This window comes from Rhinolophus sinicus, chromosome X (assembly GCF_036562045.2).
Source record: "Rhinolophus sinicus isolate RSC01 chromosome X, ASM3656204v1, whole genome shotgun sequence".
Taxonomy (NCBI): domain Eukaryota; kingdom Metazoa; phylum Chordata; class Mammalia; order Chiroptera; family Rhinolophidae; genus Rhinolophus; species Rhinolophus sinicus.
Genome location: NC_133768.1, coordinates 106,529,549 through 106,539,730, shown reverse-complemented (window position 1 = coordinate 106,539,730; position 10,182 = coordinate 106,529,549). Strand labels below are relative to the sequence as shown.

The 10,182-nt window shown below is 38.2% G+C and overlaps 1 pseudogene; it reads right to left on the bottom strand.

Moving 5' to 3' along the window:
* Window positions 1–201: 201 nt before the first annotated feature.
* LOC109461244 (calmodulin) lies at window positions 202–675 on the bottom strand (annotated as a pseudogene).
* Between the last annotated feature and the right edge of the window lie 9,507 nt (window positions 676–10,182).

Genomic DNA, 10,182 nt, shown 5'->3' with positions numbered 1-10,182 from the left:
ATCCAAAGTAAGCCACGTGCAAAGTGTTACTTGATCAATTTTCTAAGATAAGGTTTCAGGACAATGACAGTAAAATAAGGGAAGAAAACATGGAGGAATGAAGTCCTAATTACTATACATGCTTTTTTTTTTGACAGTAGGGGGAAACCTTTTACTGATAAGTTACAAAGAAAAGGCAAATAACCAGTTTTGTTGAAGAAATTTAACACATTCTGTACAATGTCTTCACTTTGCTGTCATCATTTGTACAAACTCTTCATAGTTTGCTTGCCCATCACCATTAATGTCTGCTTCCCTGATCATTTCATCAACCTCTTCATCTGTTAACTTCTGTCCAAGGTTTGTCATCACATAGCGAAGCTCTGCTACACTAATAGAGCCATTGCCATTCTTATCAAACACAAGGAATGCTTCTCTGATTTCTTCTTCACTGTTTGTGTCTTTCATTTTTCTTGTCATCATTGTCAGAAATTCTGGGAAGTCAATTGTGCCGTTACCATCAGCATCCACTTCATTAATCATGTCCTGTAACTGCTTCTGTGGGATTCTGCTCAAGAGACCTCATTACAGTTCCTAGTTCTTTTGTTGTTATAGTTCCATCACCATCCTTGTCAAATGTGAACAAACTTCTTTGAATTCTGCAATCTGCTCTTCAGTCAGTCGGTCAGCCATGCTGCAAGCATGACCAGTCTCCAAGATGTGGCCACACAACCACTCAGCTTGCCCGCTCCACTCGGACTAATTCCAAATTTGATCTCTTTTTTTTGGTTCTATTTCTTTGAAAAATGCTTGCATTAAATCTCTAGATTGCTTTGGGTAACATGGCCATTTTAAATATGTTCATTCCATAAACATGAACTGTCCTTCCATTCCTTTGTGTCTTTTTCAATTTTTTTCAACAATGTCTTGTAGTTTTCAGTGTATAGGTTCTTCACATCCTTTAAGTTTATTCCTATTTTTGTTGAAATTGCAAATAGAATGGTTTTCTTCATTTCTTTTTCTGATATTCCATTGTTACTATACAGGAATGCAATGAATTTTTGTCTTTGATTTTGTATCCTGCAACTCTACTGTATTTATTGTTTCTAATTGTCTTTTGGTGGAGTCTTTAAGGTTTTCTATATATAGCATCATGTCATCTGCAAAGAGTGACAATTTAACTTCTTCATTCCCAATTTGTATGACTTTTATTTCTTTTTCTTGCCTGATTGCTCTGGCGAGGATTTCCAGTACTGTGTTGAATAACGGTGAGAGTGGGCATCCTTGTTCCTCATCTTAGATGAAAAACTTTCACTTTTTTACTATTGGATATATTAGCTGAGAGTTTGTCATTTATTATGTCGAGGTACTTTCTTTATATACCCATTTTATTGAGTGTTTTAATCATGAATGGACGTATCTTGTCAAATGCTTTTCCTGCATCTGTTGATATGATCATATGATTTTTATCCTTTATTTTGTTAATGTGGTGTATGACATTGATTTGTATATGTTTAACCAAGCTTGCATCACTGGAATGAACCCCACTTGATGATGATGTATTATCATTTTAATGTATTATTATATTCAATGTATTAGTATTTTGTTTAGGATTTTTGCATCTATACTCATCAGAGATACTGGTCTGCAGTTTTCTTTTTGTATGTGCTCCTTGTCATTTTGGTATCAGTGTAATTTTGGCCTCATAAAATGAGTTAGGAAGTATTGCCTCGCCTTCGATTTTGGGAAGAGTTTGCGAAGGATAGGTATTAAATCTTCTTTGAATGTTTGGTTAAATTCATTAGTGAGGCCATTTGGTCATGGACTTTTACTTTTGGGGACTTTTCTTAAGACTTTCAATTTCCTTACTGTTCATTGGTCTGTTTAGATTTTACAATTCTTCATGATTTTGTCTAGAAAGGTTATATATTTCTAGGAAGTTGTCCCTTCTAGATTATCAATGTTGGTGGCACATTGCCATTCATAGTTTTCTTGTATAGTCCTTTGTATTTCTGTGGTGTCCATTGTAACATCTCCTCTTTCATTTCTGATTTTATTTATTTGAGTCCTTTCTCTTTGTTTCCATAGTGAGTCTAGCCAGAAGTTTATCAATTTTATTTATCTTTTCAAAGAACCAGCTCTTTGTTGCATTGACTTTTTTTTTCTATTGTCTCTTTGTTCTCTGTTCATTTAATTCTGCTCTAATTTTTATTATTTGCCTCCTTCTACTGACTTTGGGCTTCATTTGTTCTTTTCCTAGTTATTTAAGGTGAAATGATAAGCTGTTTATTTGAGATTTTTCTTATTTCTTGTGGTAGGCCTGTAATGCCTACTTCTCTCCTATTATCACTTTTGCTGCATCTTCAAAATTTTGGTGTGTTGTATTGTTATTCTTGTTTATGTCTATGTATCTTTTGATCTCTTCTTTTGTTCCTTCTTTGACCCAATCATTGCTCAGTAGCATGTTTTTTAGTCTCCACATGGTTTTTTCCAGCTTTCATTTTGAAGTTGATTTCCAGTTTTAAAGTGCTGTGGTTGGAGAATATACTTGGTATGATTTCAGTCTTCTTAAATTTGTTGAGTCTAGTTTTGTGCCCCAATATATGGTCCATTCTTAAGCATGTTCCTGTGTACTAGAGAAGAATGTATATTTTGGTGTTCTGAAATGAAAAGCTCCGTAAATATTTGTTATGTCTATTTGGTCTCATGTGTCATTTAAGACTGATGTTTCCTTATTGATTTTCTGTTTGGATGCTCTAGCCATTGCTGTCAGTGGAGTATGTAGGCCCCCTACTATAATTGTATTTTTGTCAGTTTGTCCCTTTAGTTCTGTTAGCAATTGCTTTATACATTTTGGTGCTCACAGGTTGGGTACATATATATTGGTAAGTGTTATGTCTTCTTGATGTTTTGTCCCTTTTATCATTGTAAAATGTCTATCTTTGTCTATTGTTACCTTTTTTTAATCTTGAAATCTATTTTGTCTGATGTGAGTATGGCTATATCCACTTTTCTCTGGATGCCATTTGTTTGGAGTATCATCTTCCACCCCTTCACTTTGAGTCTGTTTGTCTTTGTAGCTGAGATGGGACTCCTGAAGGTAGCATGTAGTAGGGTTTTGATTTTTCTTATCCATCCCACTATTCTGTGCACTTTAATTGGTGAGTTCAGCTCATTTATATTTAGGATGATTTTTTATATATGATTACTTCCTATAGCCATTTAATCTTATGTTTTCTGGTAGTTCGGTGTCTCCATTATTTCTTTTCCCTTGTGTTTGGTTATTTTACTTTGGTGGTATTCTGTGGTTCCCCCCTCCACGCCCCACTTCCTCTTTTTTTATATTATGTGTCTCAGTTCTAGGTTTTTGTTTTGTGGTTAGCATTGGGTTTATGCAAAAAAGTTTCATATAATAGTCCTTTTTCTTCTGATTTCATTTTATCTCCATTCACCTGTGCAAGTTTAGTTCTCCCCCCTCCCCTTTATATTTTTGTTGTCACAAATTATCCCTTTTTATGCTGTGCATTCATTTCCAAATTGCAGTAGGTATTGTTTTCTTTTCTTAAAAATGCTTTTACCCCCTTAACCTTTATGTTATATTTAAGTGTTTATTACCTTTAACAGAATAGTCTCAACAAGAGTTGTGATTTCCTGATTCTGTCTGTTTGTCATCTTACAGTTTTGTATCCTTTTGTGTTTTTATTTCAAATAGAAGAACACCTTTTAGCATTTCTTGTAATGCAAGTTTTGTGGTAGAAAATTCCCTCCACTTCTGTTTGTCTGGAAAAGCCTTTATTTTTTCTTCATATCTAAAGGATAACTTTGTCAGATATATTATTTTTGCTGGTGATTTTTCTCTCTCAATATTTTGAATATTTGATTCCACTTTCTCCAAGCTTGTAGTGTTTCTGCTGAAAAATCCAATGATAAACTAATGGGGTTTCCTTTGTAAGGTGTTATCATCTTTTTCCTGACAGCCTTGTGAATTCTTTGTCATTAACTTGACAGCTTTAATATAATGTGCCTCGGAGGAGGCCTTTTTGCATCGAGATAATTAGGTGTTCTATTAGCTTCTTGGATTCGAGGTTCCAGCCCTTTCCATTGGAATTTGAAATTCTCATCAATTATGGTTTGAATAAGCTCTCTCTTCCCTTCTCCCTCTCTCTTCCTTCTGGTATACCCGTTATTCTTATATTGCTCTTTCTAATGGAGTCAGGTAGTTCTCCGAATCCGAATATTCTTCCATTTTTTTACTCTCAATTCTTTCCCTTCTTCCACCTAGTTCTCATAGAGTTCTTTCATTATTTTTTTACTTTCAATTCTCTCTTCCACCTGAGTCATTTCTAGATTTCTATCTTCAGTATCACTAATTATTGCCTCTATCTGGTCTGCTGTATTTCCTAAGCGCACTAGTTCATTCTTCATCTCATTTATTGAGTTCTTTAGTGCTGGAATTTGTTTCGTTCTTTTTTATAGTTACAGTCTCTTTGGTAAAGTGTACCTTTGTTCATTTATTCTTGAGCTCATTGAATTGCTTTTCTTAATTTTTTTGTATCTCATTGAGTTTTCTCAGCTGTGCAATCTTGAATTGTTTATCACTTACATCACAGTCTTCTATATCTTTAAGTTTAGAGACTTAAAAGTTTAGAGACTTGGAAATTGTTCAGTTTCTTTCTGATCTACCTTATTATGTTGGTTATTCCTTATGCCTGGAGGATTATTTCTCTGCCTGGGCATCTGTGGGAATGAAATCATTTTTATTTAAGTATTTGACTCTTAACAGTTTATCAGGTTGACAAGTAGAGGTCTTTCTTTTGTTTCCAATAAGTGGTAGTGTAGTGTAAGATTTTGCTTTCTCTCACTTGTACTACTGGGACTTCTGGGATCTCTGTGGGGCGGTGTTGCCTTGGCCTTGGAAAATGCCCTGTATTCCCCGAGTAGGTAGGTGTCCACTTTATGACCTGGTTGCCTTGATCTCAGGGCACCTCCTCTATGGTGTGATGTGGCAGGCTATGGGTCTTCTGTCCTATGCGTTCCAGCACAGCTTTTCTGCAGCCAAAAGGGGCCAGCTGCACCACTCGATGTGAAGTGTCTCAGCTGCTTCTGTCAGGCTCTGCCTTGATGGGTAGGGGAAGGATAGGCAAAGGAGAGCAGGTTCACGTGTCTGTGGCTCTGTTCTTTCCAGTGGGTTTAGCCATAATGAGTAAAGAATACGTAGGCTGGAATGTTGTTTCTGCCATTTTTTGACCTGCTGACTGAGGGTTTTAATGCCAGATGGGCCACAGGAAGGTGGGTGGGGCAGGACCTTGTAGCTGCGGCATTCTTTGTCTAATGATGGCAGCTTTTGGAATGCTGCCACCCTTTGTGCTGCTTTTCTACCCCAACACTGGGCTCAGCCTCAGTGTGTACTGGCCACCCTGACCCAATTGCTGCTCTTCCCCTCTGGTCTACCCAGTAGAAGTTGCAGCCCAACCCTTCACTGCTATTGTGTCTGCTGGAGCCGTGGTGAGCAACAGACTGCATCTGTGGCTCCCATCTATTTTGTCTGTGTCCTTTCCCCCGTCCTGCTTCCCCTGCTTGCTCCAACATGCCCACCTTCAGATATCTCGATGTGTGAATCAGATGTGTTTGTGTGTTGAGCAGGGAATCCTTTGTTGAATTATAGCTTCCCAACATGTTGTATTTTCAAGGGGAGAGACTTGAGGTCGCCTCATGCTACCATGCTGCTGACATCACTCCACCACTCTTTCTTTGAACCCACGCACCACCCCTGTTCTAATGATGTAATGTCAAATGCTCATTGAATAAAGATGCCTTTAGTCTCTGGCAGCCACACATTCAAAGAAAAAGACAAGGTCCCAGACTGAAGTAGGTAACTCCATGTTTGGGGAAAGTCTTAGAAAACAAGATGATGCTATCAGTGGTATATCATATTGGATGTGTATGGCATCTCTGGGAGAGCCTGATGGACGAAACAGAAGAAGCATTTGGGTTAAAGGGGATGTAGTCCTCAGCGGAGCTTGGGACAGCCTGAGACAGTTGTGAGGGTCAAGAAAAAAAAAGGCGGGGCTAAGTCCAAGACCAGAAAATGGTAACGTAGGAACAGAGATCTGGAGAAGAAGACTAGAATATACCACCAAGACTTTCCTCCTCTTCTAGGTTAGAACTTTTTGGGGGTTAGGGGCCATATTTTCTTTGGCTATGTGTCATTTCAGGATCACAGTGCAGTTCTTCATTCAAAGCCCACATTTAATAAATGCTTTATGAATTACTGTACCATGTGAGATCATAAATCACAAACTCCATTGACATCCACAAGTGATAAGCCCATTGAGAGATTCTTTACTGCTGGTGTGAACACTAGGTGAGAAAGCAACCAGTGTGCACCAAGACGTGAATGCTCCATAGGAAACCCAAGAACCGGCACTGAGCTACAACATTGTGTGCTCAGGTGAGCATTTCAGGCTGGCATAAACTGTTAGTTGATTAGCAATATAGGCCTGTGGTGAGCCCCACTACCCGTTTCTTTTAGTGCCTAAAATCTGAATGGGAGTCCCTCTAACTAGGGAGCTATATAGATAGGCCCTGAATACAAAGTCTCCTCCAACACGTTGGAAGCTTGTTGTAGCTATTCATAAAAATGAATTCTACTGGTGTCCCCACGGTGAGTAAGCTCCAGAGAGGTAGGATGCTAATAATGTCAAAGGGAAAATAAAGTGAGAAAGGTGTCTGCTGGGTGAGCACACATGTTGAGAAGACTTTTGCACATAAGGCTCACACACCTCTGGTTAGTATCTGGGATTACTTGTCAGTCTTCAATTGTATTAGGTTGGTGCAAAAGTAATTGCGGTTTTTGCAATTTTTTTTTTTTAACCGTTTAAAGTGCAATTACTTTTGCACCAGCCTAATAGAGTCCTGCATGCAATCACCTAGCACATCTTACAGAACGTGTATATCTTCCTTATCTCCCCTACACTGGTAAAACCCAAGTCTGGCCCCTGTACTTTCTGTGTTAATTTCCTGTGGCTGCTGTAATAAATTACCACAACCTTCATGGAGTAAAATAACAAATATTTTCTCACAATTATGGAGGCCAGAGGTCTGAATTCAAAGTGTCAACAGGGATGCACTCCCTCTGATATTTTTAGGCGAAGTATCTGTTCCTTGTCTCTTCTAGATGATGGTGGCTGCTGGCACTGCCTTGGCATTTCTTGGCTTGTGGCCACATTTCTCTCTGATCCATCTTCACATTGCTTTCTCCTTTGTGTTTCTCTTCCAAAACCTTTCTGCCTCAATCTTATAAAAACATACATGATTGTATGTAAAGCCTACCTGGATAATCCAGGATATATGTCTCCTCTCAAGATCCTTACGTTAGTCACATCTTTTGGCGTATAAATCCTTAAGTTATTCACATAAGGTTACATTCACATCTTTTACAACATAAGGTTACATTCACAGATTCTAAGAATTATAGGACATGGACATATGTTTTGTGAGACCACCATTCAGTCTACTACCCGTTCTGAGATTAACACAACCCACCATTTATAAAACAAAACTAGGACACTTGGTGCAGAAAATGTATTCACTGGAGTCTTGACAGCCTGGAGTGATTTCAGACTGGAAATCATAAGACCGAAGAGATCTACATGGACATTTTGGGAAAGGAGAGAGATGGAAAAGTTGCCTGATGGTAGCCAAGAAGTGAAAGGGTTCAAGGCATGTAAGGGACTCATAGGAGGGGAGTAGGATCATTCACAACCCCAGGAGCCTTAAGTAAGGCCACATTAGCTTTTAGGGATTTTAGATAAGATATCCAAAGTACGAGGTTGGTAGAGGTTAAGAGCAAGAGACATTAGAATGAACCATCGAATGGGGTGGGCCATGAAGAATGGCTTGAAGGTGACACCACTGCCTACAATGCGACCCACCAGAATTAAATCTAGACAGATGAGGAAGGCTGGCAGGTCATCTGGGGAAGACTCTTTAGGGCATTCTGAAGAAACGCCTCTTTTCTTCAGAGGATTTGACCTGTCCAGCATGCACCCCACCCCCAACCCATGGAGGAGTAAGGATGGTGTTACCCTTGGCTGGGACAGAGCCTTGCTGATCATACACAGCCTAAGATATAAGTCTCCATTGACCCAAACAGGGGAATATAGAGGTACATCAGAAGCTCTGGTGTAAACCAGTGAGAGGTTTTAAGATGATTAAGGTGAACAGGAAACCACAAGCACCTACCATTGTTACAGAACAACCAACCCCAAGTACCAAAGGGAGGAAGATGACTACCCCTGTCAACCTATAGCTAGAGATGGTGGCAAGGCCAAATGACCTACCCATGTTCCTCCTCTTCTTCCCAATTGGTCCCCCCACCCCCACAAGGTTCCTGCCTGCTCTTGCCTGGCTCAAACACTGTTTTCATCTTGCATCACTCTCATGAAGTCTGCCTTTCCACCAGTTCCCAACCTCTTTTCCTAAATCACTGCACTTCTGGGTTTACCCTGTTGACATTCTAGGTGAAGACAACATGAAGGTAAAAAGAGCCCTTCAAGGAAATTCAAGAAAAAAAAGCCTCTCCCACAACAACCATCCCTTCATGAAAATCTAAAAGAACAGGAAGGCCAACGCTATTGAGCAATTATCACAGGCTGAATAAGAAACTGAATGAAAATCATTTCCTACTGGGAAGGACCAAGTACCCTGGAAAACTCTACCACTTCAAGTAATGACCTGTGTAGCCAGTAGCTATAGAGCAATGTAGCTTAAGAAATGGTCAACTGTGTAGAGATTGAATCTAATGGCAGCAGAGAACGTGGATGATGATGATTAAAATAAAATAAAGAAATAAAATAAGTTATGAAAAGGAAATATTTGTGTCTCTGCAAGTTCACTAATGGTAGGAAAGGAGAAAAGAAAGGGAAGAGGCAGGTGTGTAAAAAAGCAGCTAAGTGGGGTCCTCCAGGGCTGGGGGCCAGACCAGCAGGTCCACAGTTAGCCAGACATTGGGCAATACGCATTGGATGAGGACTGCATTGAAGACAGATTTCTTCAACACTATCCCCCTGGCAAGAAGGAAGAAAAATCACTTCGGAGTTTCTGAGTGTGTTTGGGGTGGAGGGTAACGTTAGGTTCAAAAATTGTTGTGATTTATGTTTTGATATATAAGGTTCAAATGACCACATTTTAGTACTTATACTTTAATAAATATTGTATTCCACAAGGAACTTAATTTGGGGGAGTCCCTGTTATGCAGTTGGCCTAAGACACAGGCTGATTAAGCTGTCCCCGTGCCTTTATAAAGTTAAGTTCTTAATGGTTTGGAATTTTTTAAGCTTACTTTTTGCACACATCTAGTCTGAAATCCTTGTGGTCTAATACAATATATAATACTTATACCCCTGAGTTTAAATATTAGATTCTAAATAAACAATGATTTGAAAGTCAAAGAGAAAACTTGGTGTTAGTTCCATTCTGTCACTGTTATATGATGTCATGTTTTTATATCTAAGTGAATGTATTTATTTACAAGTCTATAAAGTAATTTCTTATAACTTTCTTTTAAAAATGTCTCTTAAATAAATAAGATTTAAAGAAATGAAAAGGTAAAAATATCTCTTAAAAAGTTTTTACTAGCCTCAGTTTATCTTTTAACATAATTTAATCTTCAATTCTGAGATAACTTTGTCATTTTTTACTGCATTGAAGAAAATCTCTTCATTTTTCCCAGGTTTTTTTGTACATTTCTATTCTTAAGTATTGATTTTAGAGTCGATGAGGTTTTTCATATACTCAAATGCTTGCTTGAGTGTGTTTAGTTTGGTGGGGAATGTTATCTTACGGTTTTTCTCTGCTTTATAGCTGCTTTGTTTAGAAAGCGGTCTCCTTAGTCCAAATGTGTTGAATTGGATCTCACTTTTTAAAATTGTAAGCATGAGTTTATATTGATTTATTCAATTTTCTTATATTTATTTTGTGGTACTTTTACTTCAAAAGAGCCTGCTCTGAAAATGCAGCCGATTCCAGATTTTGTTCTACATTTTTGGAAGATGTTGATTGTGCTCTTTTCACTTCTTTTTTTCTTTTCTTTTTAATTCTGTTTGCAATAGTTTATTTTTTAACTTTTATTTATTTTAAGTGTGTTTTTCCAGGACCCATCAGCTCCATGTCAAGTAATTGTTTCAATCTAGTTGTGGAGGG